At 40.9% G+C, this 19,255-nt stretch overlaps 1 long non-coding RNA gene across 1 annotated transcript; it reads right to left on the reverse strand.

The window, feature by feature from the left end:
• Positions 1 to 16,826: 16,826 nt before the first annotated feature.
• On the reverse strand, positions 16,827 to 18,149 carry LOC147203438 (uncharacterized). The gene is made up of 3 exons (XR_015101222.1): positions 17,528 to 18,149; positions 17,038 to 17,094; positions 16,827 to 16,966 (listed from the first exon to the last, which is right to left on the reverse strand). It is a non-coding gene; the product is annotated as an uncharacterized LOC147203438 (long non-coding RNA).
• Between the last annotated feature and the right edge of the window lie 1,106 nt (positions 18,150 to 19,255).

Genomic DNA, 19,255 nt, shown 5'->3' on the forward strand with positions numbered 1-19,255 from the left:
TTTTGTTGGAGGTGAAAATGCACAAAGGAATGTGTTAGTCCTTTCAATCTGGAAGGCTTTGGGGAAATGTTTTCTCTAATTGGAAGCGACGGTAGTCAATACACAGGCGGGATCCCTCCCTTGAACGCCATGCCCAAGTCTAATACGGTCTCCAATTTCGGGATTACCCTGATAATAACAGCCAGTCATTTCCAGCAGACACGCAATACATACAAGCAGTTCTGGCAATGACATTGTACCAGGACACAGAGACTATGTATGTCCGAAACGATTAAATGCATTGAGGCTTTCTTGGCAGGGCGCTCATGAGAACCATTGAGAGAAGCTGTAAAAATGACAAAGTCAATATCAGAGATGACCACAATTACGGGCACTCGGGGGAGCTGGTTGCCCTTTCTGGGAAAAGTAGGCCTCCATATGTGCACTATTGTTATCTCACTGTGGCATGCTCCTTGACAAGATACTTCCATATAGTTTTTGTCATTTCGTCTCCTGCTTTTCTGCAGTCATCAATTTAGAGTTTGCACGCTTGGTAAATACCATTTACATAAATAGGTTGCTATCAGGCATTCAAGGAGCTATATTTACAACTGCTCGACACTAGTTTCCAGGCAACCCAGGGGATACCCCTATTATGTACCCCACGCTTCCATATCCACTCCCTCCAAACATTCTTGCACAGCCACCAACCCGTGGTAATCTTATCATCTCCCAGCATTATACCCTTCTCCCACAACACAAAAGCCACCAGCCAGAACTATCACGCCTGACCCTCCATTGCCCTTAACTTGCTCTCCTCAATCATGCAGTGATTTGTAACGACCCCTCTCCTCCCATACACCCCCCACCCACCCCCCATAGCTCCTCTAGCCCATAATACTCAAGCCATCGGCCACTCTTTGATATTAAGGATTATGCTCCCTTCTGATGGGACGTAATTTCAGTCTCCCAATTTGTAAAAAAATAAAAAAATAAGTATGGTCTGACATCAGCAGCTATGAAAACACCAGAAAGCTGGGGGAAGGGAAAATGCGGCTAGTTTTCCGAATTCTTGCTGCCCGACAGTGGTAGATTGAGTGTAGTGCGGTGGTGCTTGAATGTTGTGGTCTATCTACTGTATGCTGCGCTCAAACTGTGCAGACAGACACAAGGGGTTAAAGGATAGCAGCGTGTCACTGCTCTCTCTCCCCTCGTCCACCCCACAGAGTCGAAGCGAATGTTTGAAAAGCGGTGGCTCACAGCATGTGAGGAACGTGGGGGGCATGCCAGTGGGGTGAAGTCAGCGGGGAAGGGGTCAGGGGCAGTTATCAGTTCTGATTGCATTATCTGGGAGCAAACGGGGATCGTGCTGAGTTGTGATGTATATGGGCTGGAAAGATTGAACTGTGGTGTGCAGCAGACCGGCCACTGTGTTACGTACAGCCCCGTCTGCATTTTCAGACTCTCACACGAGCTAAAGAAGTCACGCACGCTCATATACAACAAGCCGTCAAGTCATTCATAGAATGTGTTTGGCCCACTGGGTTCATCTGTTCAGTTCAGTAATAGACCCATCTGTTCCCAAGGAGAGGAAAGCAAAAATCTAATAAGGTTTGAAGGTGCCCTTGCTTCTTATTTTATGAGCCAGTACCAGGAACACGTGCCAAATGCATGCTGGATATCGAGCTATCATAACTGAAGTTGCTCAATCAATCTCAAGTTGCCACAACTTTGCAATAAGGGGAGCGTTTCCATGAGTTTACACTGATGGTATACTTTTGATTAGTTTGTTGGGACTGCCCCATAAGTATTGAAACACAGTTACAGGAGTGACCCCCCCTGCTTGGCAGATAGTAAGCCTGCATAGATTTTATTTTGTATTACAGAAAAAAAATGATCTAAAAACGATGATGAAGGAAATATCGGATATCTACCCTTCATTTCATTCAGCTATTTTTACTCAACATACGAATTTAAGTTATGATGATGATTTGTAGGAAATATAAAATGATTATTAAGGATAATCGAGCCCCCTCCCCCAAGTCCCCACTCATAAACGTGCTATCCCAAACAGGTGCCTGCTACTCGTTGCAGTGCAGTCAATAAATACTATGTGACTGTACCGTCTTAATAAGTAATTTGAACTTGCCAAATACTCTTGTGACTCTTGCAAGTATTTTATTTCTTTTAATGCTCAATAATGCTCAAAAATAGTTCATAACCTGTTTAGACTCCCATTATCAAGGTATCCTTATTGTAAAGTTCTTACCTAACATCGAAGTCAGCAAAACATCGAGCACGTAGGCTTCGCATGTGATGGATTCTTTATTTGTCAGCGAGAAGCAGTTCATATTTATGTGAACTTTTTGGAAGGATTTATCAGCTCTACAATTTATAGAGTGTTTGATGGACGATCCGGCTGCAATCTCTTCATTTCACCTCTATCTATGTGTCGCTTGCACTATTACTCATCACTAAATTTATGACCTCCAGCGAGGTCATCAAAAGACTTACACATTCCCAACAGTAAAGAAGTCGATGGAATGAGAAGGGGGCTGGTCCTGTGAAAGGAAAGCAGTGAGTTGTAGTGAAGGATGTAGTGAGGGGAGTGAGGACGAATGGGGAGCAGAAGCAAGGAGAGCGATAAGGAGAGGGAGAGAAGTGCTGATGGCTGTAGGTCAAATGCCTCCAAGCACCGGTCAATAAAATTGAGGCCCACCCTAGAAATGTGATAAGACGTGCTGTGCGCTCGATATATCACAATAATAAACATGTTCAAAATGACGTGTTTGCACCACTGAAAAAAAAGGTTTTGTGCGTAAAATTCCACGTGACTTGGGTCCTGTCTTTTTATTTTCAATTTATGCTCTATTTTATTTTAGTTCTTGTAAGCATGTATCATTATGGCTACTCCAGGAAACTACTACAAATTCCAGCGTGTTCTGTTTTTATGCTGGTGGACATTCTCATTCGTTCAGTTCATTTCATTCTCAGGGCATTGAATCGATTGCAACTGGACTGCTCTTTTTCTCGCCTCCCATCCGAGTAGGCTGCACCAGGCTCAGGCCTCGGGCCGGTGCAGTCCTAAGCAAGGCTCGTTGCATGAACTCTGTTTTTGTTAAATGGTCAGTTGTATTTGGCGGACATTTACGTTTAACGCTGAATTGCTGCACGAAACACATTGTAAAGTATCAACATATGTTGCAAGAATAAGAATGAGCCTGTTTAGCTCTTCAGCTACAAACGCATGTAGTAAAATAGCACTTTGAAGCTGGGCCGCTTTCACGTCTCATTTTTTGGACGATCTCATTCATTTCCTACAATTTTCCTTAAATTTAGAGCAAATGTCGAGCGCCGCATGTTGGCCCTGCATTCCAACATAACCTATTGCTTTCTTCATGCAATACGTAACATAATACATCACAAATTGCGTGTATCCAGGAATCTGTTAAGTGTTGTGTAGGTGGTGTTCTTGTGGGTTAAGACTGACACGGGGGTTATTCAAGGCAACTGGTTATCAATAAATGTGATTAATGATGTAACCAAGAGGCCCTAAAGTGAAAGAATTTATGACTGTCATCTCACTCAGCCACTCAACCCTCCGTGGAATCACCCACACACACAGACACACACTCAGGCCCCATTCACATGTCCATGTCCAAAAGACAAATTACAACTTTCGCTTACTCATGCGTACGGGAACGCCACCCAAACACGCACACACTCGCACACAGCCTGTAAAAAGCCAAACAAATTCTTTTTTTCACAGCGGCTTTTTTTTCAACAAGTCACCAAGTTTATCAGCCCAAAAGATCCTCGGAAGGTTTCTGAGAATTCTGAAAGGAGTGTATCAAAATGTTTTCAAACTTTAATAGAGGAGAGGCAGATAATAACAGAGAGAAAGAAATGGTGCTAGCAAATACGCAGAAAAATATTAACCAATGGTGTGTGATGTTACCATGTGAATAAACACATCCCAAACGTATCTCTTAGTTGCTATCATGCCGTGAATCTGCTGACTACATTAACTGTAGAAGGTTGGGATGTGTGGATGTTTTAGTGGGCGTGTGGATGTATGCGTGTCTGTGAGTGTGTGTGTGTGTGTGTGTGTGTGTGTGTGGTGCAGTCTAATATTTCCACCAAGACTGAGGTCCAGGAAACTGCTCCATCTGCTACCAATGGAACCACTTTCATTAAATTTCCTCTCACAAAAGGGCATCACACAAAGACCATCACTTCTTCGTCTTTATCTTTGGTCTCCTTAAAGACTCTCTGGAGGCGGTAATGGCCGACATGTAACTTTGTCAATCTGATAAAAGACAGTTTATTCTTTGTGCAAACACCACAACGGCCCCAGTGCTGTCGGAAGGTACACTTTCCCGACAGGCACACAAAAACAAGTGCGCACATTTTCCTGACCCAATGGCTAAGGTACAGCAAGACCCGTGAGATTATGGTAACGTTCGTAAAGGTCAGTTATTACCAATTTGTACGTAAACTTGATTTCCGTACCTGACAGATGTTGTTTCACGTAGAGTATGTAAATAATGAGCCTGAAATCTGAAATTAGGCAACGGCCCACTTCGTTTTTTTTTTAAATTAATTTGAATATAAAATAATTATTATGCATGGAGACCATGTGAAAATTTCAGAATACAATTTGCTGTCGAATTTTCTTATTTTTTTCTGGAGATGATTCATGTTATAGATGTAACTCACACATCTCACCGTATAATATTCTTAACTGTCACTCAAGTTTTAAAAGAAGTTAACCCTTGGACATCATAACACACTCTGTAGTCGAAGTGACAATGTTTTTGCAGTTCTCAATGTGATGCCGCTCCCTTTATCTAACTTTCAGTGCATATTTTTCTCTCATTCTTATTTCCCTCCAACACCTCTTGCTGAGGCCAGTTCTTTTGTGCGTCTCCAAAACACAAAAAGAACAAGCAAACAACCTTGAATTTTGGCGGGACCGAAGCCTTGCGTGACATGGTTTCGGTTGTCTGCGTGGTTTATAAAATTGTGATCGCAACAGAAATGGCAATTTCAAAAAGCACAGTGCAGCGCTTTTGCGTGCTCTGTTTTAAAAGAATTTATGTTACAGCCAAGCACATGCGTGACCTGGTTCTCACTTGAACTTGTTTCACCACTCTGATGCGAAAATGTTTGATTCTGCACCGTCTTACAAATAAACACTGGCTGACATCACAGAACCAGACTCTCGGGCTAAAAAGGCACACTCCTCCTCTGTGACCTTCTACCATTTATTCACCTCCCCAGTGGAAAGAAAAACAGGCTGAGGGTGAGGTCCACTTGGTGTAGGTGGATGTCGAAGGGCTAAGCCCCATAGTGGCTGTCAGGCGCCGACACCACCTCCTCACATCTGTGCAATGTTAAAATTTGAAAGGGAGTGTGAAGGAAATAAGAAGACGGGAAGGAGAGACAGACAAAATGACCTTATGTTGCTTTTAGTTACCTGTATATTGGTTTAATTACCGATGTGTGTATGACAATTGACAGTGGGCGATTGGGTAAAAGGGAAAATTGTGATGAGGGCACTGAACCCTTGCGGTTGCATGCCGCATGCAAGATGAACTTGAACTCCCTGTAGCTGAGTTGTAGTCCTCTTCCTGCAGCTCAGACACCTCTGAAGAATGCCACCCGTGTGGGAGGGTGGGTGAGGGCCTTGATGGATGGCTGAGCAGCGGGGACAAAAATAGTAAGAGGCTTCTACTCGAGTTAACTAATCAGTGCTCATTATAGATGATGTCTCGCCAGTGCACAAACAGAGGCTCAACAAAGGCTCAGGGTGAACTGACGCCGTGACAATTGAGCAACTGAGGTTGTTGGCCCGTTATACTCCAACCAATAAAAAAAGAGATTTTTTTTTTCAAGTCCATAAAACCAGAGGCACATACTGTATGCCTGTTTTAGGGAGGGGGGAAAAAATTAGGAATGCTACAAAGCAGGAAAACAACAGCACTCCCTCTCGCGGTCTGATGTACTAAATTTCAATTAATCTTCCCACAGCAATAAATCACAAAGAAAACAAATCATTTGTGAATCATGATAAAACTTCACAACTGAAATACAGTATTAGATATCCAGGAGACAGATAAATATTTATTATCAATATTACAACTCACATTTTTTTTATTTTTATATCTGGGCTTTGGACAAACAAGGAGGAGGTATTGGGGCCAGGAATGGATCCCACGCAATCAAAGGCACCAGCATGTGCCGCCACACTAACATGTATTCGTTCAATAGTAAATATGAAATCATCTTTAATATTACACTGAAGAAAATTTATATATATATATATATACAGTATATATATGTAGAGAGAGCGCGAGAGAGAGATGTTGCTGTTCTTATTCATACAAATAATGTAATTTTGATGTATTAAAGCCGCTTAAAAGGTATATTTTTCTATTCATGCTTATGAGAAACCGCATGTATTATTAGAGAGAGAATTAATGTTTTTTTTAATTTCCTTTTGTTCCCTGCACTTGGGTCTTCAACCATATAAAATTGTGACAAAAGGGCTTTTTTTCTGACATTTAAAAAAATACCTTTCTATGAAGCCATTATTCAGTTTTCAAAATCCTCGATGCATTGTGGCCATTCCAACCACACTCAGCATTTTGCCAGACTGTCATTTTTGTGAAAGGTTGGCTCACTGCTGGTTTTACAACAGCATTTATTGAAGGTGCATTTGTGTGACGAGGGCAATCCACTTATGTGGCACCAACTTTTTTATTTTTCAAAATGAACATGCACTCCACCTGATTTGGAGGAAGTTTAAATTTAATCGGGGGACTCCACACACACATAAGATTTCCCAATTAGCTTTCCCATCAATGGCAGGGCACATATAGACAAATGATCATTTACGCTCACATTCACGTCTATAGAGAATTTAGGGTTGTCAATCAACCTAAAATGATCATTTTGTAAGGTAGGGGGAAAATTAGCAAGCACAGAGCCAAGATTTGAACACAGATCCTAAGAACCGTGAGTAATTGGGCCACCATGTGACTCCCTTTATAAAGACCAAAGCCAATAATAATCAAGAGTAAAATGGTAGTGAGATTTGTTTTCCATGTTTGCTGTCACGTTTAAGGCCTCAAAATATTAGAATCACCATACTACTGTAAAAAGAAAAAACAACCAAAAAAGACCCCAATAATATAAACTCAGGTTGGATTTAAAAATAAAGTTGACAGTTTCAAGCAAAACACATTTCTATCATTGTTTTTTCGATATTGTTAGTTTAAGGCTATGTTGTGCCCTAAGTTATCAAACACACAAAGATGTTAAGTTCTGTAACTGCCCATGCATTATTATCAAGCTCAAAGCACACCAGTCACGCAGGTCATTTACCATGATGGCAAAGATAATCGTTGTCATAGATGCAGCACCAGGGAGGAAAACAACACTGAAACACAAAGAACATTTAAAGGGAAAGGCTGACGAACTGCGTTGACTACCCTTTGAGCTCGTAGCACTGCAATGCTTTTCTTTCCAAGATAATAGGTCATTTGGATGCTGGTTATCAGAGCATTAAAATAGTCCAAGTAATACACTCTTTAGGTTGCTGCCCAGAGCTTCTAGAAGATGGAGAATAGCACCAATAAACACTTCACCTTTGTACTGGGCTATCGAAACGAGTGTCAGCGATGTCAATAGCAAGGATGAGTAAAGGACAAGTGCAACCTTTGACGGAGGGCAGCTAACAATTAAACAAAAAAAGTGAACAGACTATGGTGAAATTTTGAATGTGAATTTCATTTTGTTTACGTTTTGAATGGCACATGTGAGAAAGAAATCCTTTTGACGGTGACATGCAAAAGATAAGGGCGGGACTGTTTATGGACAATACAACCCAATCCTTATCATATCACAATCAATATTATATAGCTTCATCAACATCCCAGAGTAGTTAAGTGCACTTTATATTCTGAACTACACTTTACTTGCCTGCAGGCCTCATTGCTCTAATACGCCTGTTTGCTGCTCTGTCGTCAGCTTAGGGTGCTGGCGGCTATGTGATCCCACGGTCAACACATCGATGTGGACGCCTGATAACCGTTGTGTCATTATCTTATCACAGGCATCTGCGAGAAGTGGGGAACTGGTGCCCTGCTGGCTTGCAATCAGCTCATTTTTATGCTCCCAAACAGCACTGTTTGAAAGGTCGTAATGGCAGGCATCCTGCCACATGCGGAGGAGTCTCTCTCTCTCTCTCTCTCTACACACATATATATATATATATATATATACACACGCCCACACACACACGTTTTTTTTTTTAATATACAGTATAGGGTTAGCACGTCGGCCTCACAGTGCAGAGGTGCAGGGTTCGATTCTGGCTCCGGCCATCCTGTGTCATTTCAATATTTATACTCTGTGACATATTTCTTGTTTGCATGTTCTCCCCGTGCCCGCGTGGGTTTTCTCTGGGTACTCCGGTTTCCTCCCACATTTCAAAAACATGCATTGCAGGTTGACTGGGCCCTCCAAATTATCCCTAGGTGTTGATTGTGAGCATGAATGGTTGGTTGTTTCTGTGTGCTCTGTGATTGGCTGGCAACCAGTTCAGGGTGTACCCCGCCTCCTGCCCGAAGACAGATGGTATAAGCTCCAGCACGCCCGCGACCCTCGTGAGGATAAAGCGGCTCGGATAAGGGATGGCTGGATGGATATATTTTCCAATAAATGCATATGTGCATTTGGACAAGCTGCTGTACAAACGCATACATCCTGTATTCCGAGTGTACAGACGTACTGTATGGGATAGCAAATCAACAGACTGCAGACTCAGAAAGCAAATGGCTGGCTCCAGGCGGACAGTATGGCTGTTGGGCCGTTAAAACGTAAAAGCATACAAATAGAGGGACTTTTCTCACAGGTTTTTTGTGTGCATCATTCCAACTAGTGCAAAATTCAAATTGTAAAATGCCAAAGTAAATCACTTTCAAAATGTTGTCAAAGAAACTGTCAGAGTTATGGTATAGCATATATGGTAAATGAAATATATTTGATCAATAGTCAACATGTAGCAATAATAGCACAATGTGTAATAAAATAATAATAATAATAATAATAAGAAGAAGAATAGGTGCACTTGAATATCAGTAGGTATTCACAGTTCTGAGGTTGAGAGATTGAATCCTGGGTACTGCAGCTTCCTCCACCTGTTGTTGCCGCTGCCGAACACAGGGCACTCGTAGCAATTACATAGTCACATTTACATGATGATTATTATTGCTTATATTGTTGTTGGTGTTTTAAATGTTAAAATATTATTTAATATTTTAAAAATCAACACAATGTTTGATCATTCATATGACAGTTTTCATAATACAGCACCGTAATGTATTTAATGTCATTTATATTATTTTATTATCATCAGATCCTCTGTTTGTTGCTGTGGGAATTTGCAGGCTTCTCCTGTTTTAGAGTGATATATATATACCGGTACAGTATATATAAATGTGTGTGTGTGTCTGTGTGTATAAGTATATATGTGCATGTGTGGTATACATTTATTTTGTTTAGGTTACCATATCCTAGGAAAAGTTGAAATATGTTTTGGCTGGTACTGTACTATGGCATTGATATAGAACCATTCACATCAATAGAACCGATCAATACCATTTCATTAAATGATCAGAAATTATTGAAGAAAAAAAACCCATACCATGTCTTGTCATTTGAGGCAATGACATTTATAAAGCGTTGGCCAGGCAAATATGTGCATGTGCAGGAGTTCTTAATCAGGGAATTGGTGCGAAGGTTCAAAGTCACTCTTGTGAAGAAATCAATAGACAGTAAGTAGCCTTGATAAGAACTCACTACTTTTTGCTTTTTAGTTTTTGTTTGATTTGCCATTAGGTGGCACTATTGCTGCTGTCTGTGAAGTCAGGTCAGTGCATTGAAAAGGCCGGACTTTTTATTCAATTTGCAAACAATGCACCGACTCTCTTCCAATTCCATTGGTTTTAAAAAGCGGAAACTAAATTGTCTTGTCATTTTTGAGTAAATCAGTGCCACCTTCTTGCCTGTGCGCAGGTAGATACTGTACTTTCACATTACCTGACTGAACTCTGGCTGAGGACAGTAAAAGAAGATGCATGATAAAACCGTAAGATATGATTAGAAACTACTGTGCCGCGTACACGCTGAAGTCATTCAGGACTGAAATTGTATTCTACTTGCTCCCAGCTGAAAGACGTCTTGTGCAAACGCCGCTATCATTATCTTGTGCGGTGCATCTGCTTCAGAGTGCTCCAAAGTGTTTGTGCAGCCGCAAAAACTTGAGGGATGCTTGAGGTTAGCAAAAATATAATTTGAGACAAATCGGCACATATTGCAACAATCGGAAAAGCCCAGATGGTGTACTTTATTTTTTTATTAAACAAGATTTTCCACTCATGATGATGACTGGCAAGGAGGCTATTTGTGGTCACACCGTGACAGGTTGTCATGTGTTCAGCCTTATTCGCTGTACCATTTCATGTCTGTGATTGTACAATGAGACACTAACATATGTCTTTTATGAATCTTAAAAAACATTTCTTCCTTTTCCAGAGGTTTACAGTCAGAGTACCCTGCCGATGTTGCACCGCGTCCTTCTCTCACTGTGTTGATAGCGAGCGTCATAACAAATCCTCACACAAACGACAAACACGGAAAACTGTCAGGCTTCGTCAAAACTGAAAAACGCCCACGATGAATTCGAAACACATTTTCGATATTTGGATCAACTTGCTGATGCGAGCTAAGAACACAACCTTTCTGTCCTTTTACCTTCCTATCAAGAAAGGCCTTTGATGACCTTCAAATTAAACAATCTTCCCCTTGTCCAGAATACATCTGAGTCTTTATTGTGAGCAAAGGTCAGCGGCAGCTGGCACAGAGAGGTCCCGAGCTGAAATAATCTTATCTCCCATCAGCTATAAATATTTGACAGAGACGAGGGGGAAGAGCCATGAGAAGAGAAAAGGGATGAAGAGAAGGGTCAGATGCTCGGCCGCAAAGGGCTTCGAAACGTAGAACGTGACTTGGTCGATAACAGTTTAATTGATCGCAGTCTTAGAAACAGACGTCAAAGTCATTTCAAGACCGACCCACTCGACTTCCTTTGCACTATATGTTTCTCATCACAATCATAAGTTCATTCTTCTGGTTGGAAACACAGGTGGATCCACAAATAAACAAAATAAAACAGTCTGGACAGCGTTTCTATTTGTGCAGCACTCCCATAACATTCCTAATCAAAGGAAACAACCCCCAAAACACTTTACAGGTGGTCTCTGTTAATGTGTTTGTGTGGGTGGATGACGGGGGCGGGGGCTTTGAGGGGGGATACTATTCTATTCTTACATCCAACCGATTTTATATTTATTTATTTATTCCATATTACCGACTAACTTGTTCTGTTCCCTCTTTTTTTTTTTCCAGCGTGTGGTCCAAGCCTCACGCAAAAGGAGAAGATTATATGAAGGGTGGAAAAACAAAACTAATTAGTGGAGGGATTTCAACAAGGCAGTGCCGCTTAAAATGTAATTACATGGGTTTAGAGCACTGGCTCATGCGAGGGCGACTGCAAATCTCACAACGGCTGACCAGTTCCCACTCTACTTTTTGACTGACGCGCAAGATGATAGCAAGGCAGAAACCGTGTTGTACACGTGATTATTCTACTTGTAAGCAACAGAAAACGTCCCTTTTTTTCACTCAAACTTCATCCTGTTGAATGAAGTATTTTGTATGATTATTTGAGAATGTTATGAGAATACAGACAAAATATTGAGAGAATAAAGCTGTAATAACTATCAAAAAATCATAATTTTAGAAGAGAAAAGTTGTAATATTACAACTGCCTGCATGAGATGAACTGTTGGCGATCTTTTTTTAAGTTTCACTTACATTTGTTGTAGTCAGTCTTGAGAAAGATCCATAACATAAAAGAAAAACACGCCTAATCTCATCAATAATTAAAAAAGAAAACCCTTTTTGTGCATACTCCATTGCAATGCTGAGCAATGAATCACACTTTGAAGATGTCCACTAAACCATAGCAGTGTTAAGGGTTGGTGTTTTTTTTTTCCTTGCAAATTGAGCCAATAAATCAACTGAAAGCAAACATTTATTTTTAAAACCCAATGAAACGTTCCGCATCTTAAAATCAAACTCTTTTAAAACACGACAACACAGGTAGCGACGTTTTACAAGGACATCTTGTCGTTTAATCACCAATTAACTACTGTAAACTGTTATCTTTGCGTGGATGCACCTTTGAACGCTATCACAGGTGGTAAAGCCATAAAATTAGGGTAGCTATTTGACTTTAGGCGGATAGCTATTTGAGAGGTCTGTATGAGGCAGAGGTGAAGGCTGTGCACCGAGAAAGCTGATAAGAGGAGTTCATCTTTCTCAGACCACTGACAGTTGCTGATGTGGCTATTGCCAGCAACTGTTTGGGGGTTTTTTTCCCATCCATAATGAAGTAAATGCGAAGGGAATGTATAGTAATACAGCTGGGGGAAACGGATTCGGGTCATACACCAAGTCATACAATATTTTTATAACCAGTGAAAAGCCAGGCAGTAAATGTGAAGGTATTTGGGGAAGTGAAGTGAACTAATCTTGACCAACAAATTTTCTTTGATAGCGCATTAAATGTAATTTAAAGGGGAAAGAGAGGCCTGATCCAAACAGATAAGGGCCTGCGTCTTAATGTTGCTGTTGGGAGGAAGAAAACAAAATTAAAAAAAAAATCATTGGAACATCTGCCTCAAATGCTTTAAAAAAAAGAAGGCCCCGCCTCCTTATGCAATATCCCAGTAACACACCGCCCATAAACTACTGTCTGTTTATTCCATGGTTGTAAAAGAAAGGTGTGTTTCCTCTGCCTGGTTTACTGCAGCTCCTCTGCAGTCTCTTCACTATCCTTCTAGGGCTGTCTGTGAAAAAAAGAGAATCAATTGCAAATGTTTGGGAATAAAGGGCAAACAAAAGCCACCGCGCTTTCCATGGCCTACGTTCGATGTGCTGTTAAAATGACATATGATAGCGTTTCCAACCAGCCACGTTATCCTGTACAGGCCGTCAGAAAAAAAACCTTAAAACATTGGCTTCTCTTGAGGTCTAGGCGTAAATCGTCACGTTTAAAACATCTACAGTTTAACACTTTAACGTCCCCCCTGACACTATCATTTGAACGGAGGCCATCTTTCAGCAAATATCCCGCTCCATCTTCTGAAGAACTTTTCCAACATCTCCAACTTAGCAGCATGTGCTTCGGCTTCCTTTTTCAAAGGCGAGAAAGTGAGTCACCAGTTATTGGATGTGACAATAAGGCAGCCCGCTCTCTTTTTAGTCAGCTCCTGTCTCGGAGGGAAACATCTCCAAGAGCAACATAAATGTGCATATATTACAGCATTAACACAACATTACTGTGCCACAAACGTATACGGAATGGATTAAAAGCTCGTGCAAATATCCCCAGACAGCCCCATAAGTGCAGAACATGACTTCCTACTTCACAGATGAAGGTTTGGAGAATGTAGAGCACACAGGCGGTGTGATTTTACAACAACAAAGTGCAGACATTTCAGTCTCTTGGATCATGCTTCAAAGACCAGTGTGCTAAACACTTGCAGGGAGAAATTCTTTGGATTCGTGGTCATTTGGAATGGGGGGAAAAGCGGAATTAGGGAGGAAGTTGAGGAGGAGTATGAATGCAGAGAAGAACAAGGAGCCCAATAGTAGAAACGGTCTGACTTGAAATGAGAGCGGGCTTGTAAAAATGTTGCCTTCGGAAATGTCTCCCGTCCAGATGGTGATGTTCACACTACGCTACAAAACGCAGGTTATTTTTTCGTTCCAATTTGAAAAAACGCTCCAGTGTGAATGGCCCCTCGGTCTGAGAACTATAACATGAATTGGAGTTGAATCCACAGGGTCGATCCCCTCGCCCTATCATCCTGGTATGTTCCTTTCCCGTAAAAAGCCCGCATATACTGTACATACGCTGTTGCTATTTGAAATCAAAATAATCCAATCGAAGTCTCTGGTGTCATGTGGCTCTGAATGACACAAAACATGAGATACGTGTGCTGATTTGGCTGCTCAAAAGGTCCATCCTCTGCCAGAACTCCACTCTGTGTCTCATCAGGTGGCTCAGTCCACTTACTGAAACCTCTGGCACTACATTTCAGGCCTGCTGGATTAGTGGTACTGGCACCAACATCTAAGGACCAGTACACAATATAAGACGAAATCATAAAACTTCCCCCAGGAAAGTGAGAGCCAACCATGTGGGTTAAGGGGGCTTTTGTCATGAAATTAATGACAGATTGGGACACAGCAACATGAAAACACTATATGTGCTGTTCTGCTGCATTTTCTCTCCTTACATCAAGATTAATGGTGAAAGAAAAAAATGGGAAATACAGAGGGTTGTTGTTTTTTTTTTGTTTTTGTTTTTTATACTCAATTGTTTTCCTCAAGGGGCGGCCCGGTAGGCCAGTGGTTAGCACGTCGACTTCACAGTGCAGAGGTACCAGGTTCAATTACAGCTCCGGCCTTCCTGTGTGGAGTTTGCATGTTCTCCAAAAACATGCATGGCAGGCTGATTGAACACTCCAAATTGTCCCTAGGTGTGAGTGTGAGCACAAATGGTTGTTCGTCTCTGTGTGCATACCTGTCAACTCATACGGATTTTGTGGTGAATCTTACGTATATGGCCGTATCGCACAAATCATATGGATTCTGAACATTTCCGGGGGGTTTTTTCACCAACTCCAAATGATTTGGAGTTGGTGAAAAAAGTAACGCAGGAATACAACTCTGAACACAGTAATGCCACTAAGTAGAATGATGATTAGACATTAACCAGACATTGTATTATGGAGATCTACAATAAATATCATTGAAAATTTCGTGGGTTTTTTCTGCTGTTATTTTGACATATAAAATGCTTTGGTATGTTCTAAGGATTTTTTGCTCTTTATAAGGATTTTTTTGGTAGTTTATACAGGTTGGCGCTCCAAAAAGTTGACAGGTATGTGTGTGCTCTGCGATTGGCTGGCAACCGATTCAGGATGTCCCCCCGCCTATTGCCCGAAGACGGCTGGGATAGGCTCCAGCGACCCTAGTGAGGGTAAAGCGGTTTGGAAAATGAATGAATGCTTTCCTCAAGACAGCACCTGCATTTAAATAGTTGGATTGAAGGCAACACAATGGAATAGTGGCTAGCATGTCTTCCTCATAGTTGAGAGTCTCAATTCAACCCTTCGCTGGAAAAAAAAGTCCTTTACTTAATTAAAATGTCCATCGGTTGCATATGATTAAAATGTGATAAACTGATAGAGTTTAGTTTATTGTTTTTGAGGAGAAGAGGAAACAATTACATTATATATGATCAAATTAAGTACTTTTTTCCCCCAATGGGTGAGCATGCTGCTGCCTCCCATATTGCAAAAATATGCATGTTAGGTTTTTTTGAAGACTCCAAATTGTCCCAAAATGCGAATGTAAGTGTGAATGGATGTTTGACCATCTAAACAAGTCATTTGGGATCTAGGCTCCAGCTCACCCACAATTTTAATGAGCGTTAACAGTCGTGCATATGAATGAATAGGTCTGATTGAATTTATGAAAAGGTGAAGCCTAATTAAGAGGGTTGGACATTTATTATAAAGTTGCTACTTCATTAAAATGAAGGGAAGGACACTCAACTAAATAAACTCGAGGCTGTGTTTGAACAACAAACAGAAATATTTGAATTGTATTAATGAGTCTTTTTTTTTTCATTAAATGAATTTATTGTCAGCTGAACATGATTTCAAGAACATTCGGGTGAGTTAGTTTCATTCAATCCAATGATTGGAAATCTTTCGGTGTTTTCAATGTTACCTGCAAGTAATATGCTCATACTTTTTTAGCTCAACAGAGTGAGTGATAAATTATAGACTTGCGATGATTATGTTTTAAATGATTACTGTTTACGTTTTTCTGAGAGGTGGTGGGCTCTTTGCCGTAGCCATCATTTGTGCGGTAATTTGTGTCATGCAAAAATATTCACATTATTGATAGATTTGGTTCATTCTTGATGACATGCTCAGAGTGAAAATGCATATCGCTGTCGTTATTCAGCCAGACTCGACATTTGGAGGTTAACATTTATTGTAAATTAATATAAAGATGTACATTATTTACTATACTTGAGATTTTTGGAGGCTACCGTCTTAAATGCATCAACTTTTGTTGTCTTCATGTTTTACATGGACTTGCTGATTTTAAAAAGTTGATTAGGTGGAACTGGTGTCATTGAATTCTAGTACCAGCGACGAAAACAACATCTATTGCACAAGATGTACTTCATGTAGATGACTGGCTGTCATGTTCCGTTTGTAGTTAGATTCGAGGGGACTTTAACTCATTGAATACCACCCCTTTTCACTGAAGCAACCCCCTCAATCCCTCACATTTTACTGAATTTTGACTGATTTGCAAGGCCCACAGAATTTTCTGTTCTATGGCTATATAATATATACATGCAACCTGTCAAAAGAAAGGTGAGACTCTCTTCTTTCAGCAGAAAAAAGAAGTTTGTTTCTATCTTTCTCCATTCGTTGGCAATCAGCATTAGGAAACTGCTAAGTTTTATGGAAAAGCCCGATTTTCTGCAGAAATCCAGAGAAAATTAGCTTTTTGTAAAAGCATGCATTTCAAGCATCATTTCAAGTTTTACACTATTTTTTGCTTTTGTGGCAGCTCAAATACCTCAATAATGTGTTCCTCCTACAAAAGAACATTACAAATAATGTTTTTGTAGCAAAATAATTTATTTGCACACAACAAAACTATTGAACTATGAACAAAAGTGCAGCTGTGGAGAAGATGGTTTTTGGCTTCCATCCAGTTTGTCACCATCGATTCATCCCACCACGTCCAGATGCACGACCTATAAATTATAGGACATAAAAAGTTGCAAATATATCTTGCTGCAGAGTGTGGTACAATAATTTTATTTACCTTTCTTTCCACCACCAAAGCGAGGAGTCGTCATCATTTGGCTTCTGGTTGGACAATCTGTAATGTATAGAAGTATGTACAATTACCACACTTTTATTTTTCAAATTTTTTTTATTGTTGCTTTCCACTTACATTTCAACATCTCTCACACACACACATACATGCTCGCACACCGCTATTTACACCATTCATTCCATGTTGCTCAGCATCCAATTTGAAATGAAATGGAATATGAATTTAACACAAGTGGTTTTAGCAGAGCTGAGCGGACCAAATGTGTCCTGTTTTTTTTTTTTTAAACCTATGGCGACATGTAAGTCAGCGCATATTTTCATCCACATCTACGAGACGCATCAACCGTACATAAATGATTAGTGTTACTGGCAACTTCATAGTATAGCGGGGAATGTAGCAGTACATAAAAGTGACTGAGGAGGCATAAGAAGTGATGAAGTTTTGAATGGGAACTTGCAAGCTAGTCAGCAGTTACCTCCTCGTTCCAGCGGCTCTGGCGAGGACTCTCAGCTGCTTTCCGTTATGTCCGAAGGCACATATTCGTCCGACATATCGGGATCCAAATCGCTCTCCAATTCATCGTTTTCGCCGTCGTCTTTACGAGACGATTCCAACGTATCGCTGACGTGTGCCCGGCGTCGGCCATGCGACGCAATGCAGCCTCTTTGCCGTCATCGCTGGAAGTCGCCGGGGAGACGATTTGTGGGCGATGTGGGGCATCGGGAGGCACAAAATGCTCTGCCAAGCGATGATCGCTGACGTGGAGCAAGTTCATCTTCATCAGATGAACTCGAAACTCGGCGTGAGCTATGCGGGCTGCGTGTAGCACGCCATGTTTGTGCAGGCCGACGTTCGTTTGACGGGTGCCGCTTTCGATTAGTGACTGAAGCGTCATTTTCTCTTCCACACAAACACAATCTCCTTTGTTGTTTTGTTTCGAGGACGCTTTTATACCGAAAAAAAATTATTTTTAGCTAGTTATTTCCTTTTCTCCATCGTTGCTAGTTGCTAATGTTCCAATCCACTATCCACATACGCCCCTCCTTCACTGTACGCCCTTTCTACTACTTCTGCGGCGTGATCCTGGTTGATTTTTGCACCACTGCCACCCGATGGCCATTTATTTGCTATTCAACATTGCCGTCAAGCCTAATCCTGTGGTGAGAAGTTGCATCGGACTCTCTTGCACCCTCCCCCATGAAAACACGTGATTGACGTATTAATACGTCATGGGGAGGGAACGGCTATGCGCTAATTGACGTATTTATACGTCAAAGGGTGTAAATGAGTTAATTGTGGCAAAACAAACCGGAGGTACCTTGTCATGTTCCGTTTTTGGTTAGATTCTACGGCACTTTAATTTTGGCAACACAAACCGGAAGTACCTAGTCCAGTGAAGACCGCATGGTTTCGTGCTAGCTGTTGTCGTCATTTCTCATTTTCTTCTTATGCCTTGGAAAGCATCGTCTGTAAGTTGAACCCTGTTTAGACTGCCCTTTCATGATGTCTACCAAACCGTTGTTTCAGTTCTAGCATTGGAAATATGCAATATTAAGAACGATTTTCCGTCCGTTTTTGCTATGCTACATTAGCGCTTGGGCTATCCATATTAGCAAATGGGCTACTGCATGCTAGTTGCGGCTATTTTCAATGCTAACCGTGCATATTTTGGTTATTTCTGTTCCAAGCTTATATTGCGTTTTGACAAGTTAACATTACAATGTACAGTGATGACACAGAGACATTTAATTTGAACGGTGTGAAACATAAGGAAAAAGAAACTAAAGCTCCATCTCAACATTGTGGATCCTTGGTCTTCTTTCGTTGTTCGCTATCTGTCTATCTGTTCACGTCTCAGACACGGACAAGTAGGACAGAATACTGGCTAACCTGACTCACTCACAAATCAGGGGTTGTGGGTGCAAATCCCAACTCTGGCCTTCCTGTGTGGAGTTTATGTGTTCTATAATTTTGTTATACTAAGATGTTTCACCAATGTCAACTGAAGTGGATATCATTTGATAAGACGAAATAAGTATCAACATGTGAATTGAAAAATGATTTGAAAAGGAAAAGTGTATTTTAGTTTTCATTCTGTTGCTTGCGTTCAACTGAATGAAAACTAAATGACACTTTTTTTTTCAAATAGCATGATGAAAACATTGGAATTGCATGATTTCTTTGGATGGAATTTGGTTTCGGA

This window comes from Hippocampus guttulatus, chromosome 6 (genome assembly GCF_054856545.1).
Source record: "Hippocampus guttulatus isolate MCC_2025c chromosome 6, RoL_Hgut_1.0, whole genome shotgun sequence".
Taxonomy (NCBI): Eukaryota; Metazoa; Chordata; class Actinopteri; order Syngnathiformes; family Syngnathidae; genus Hippocampus; species Hippocampus guttulatus.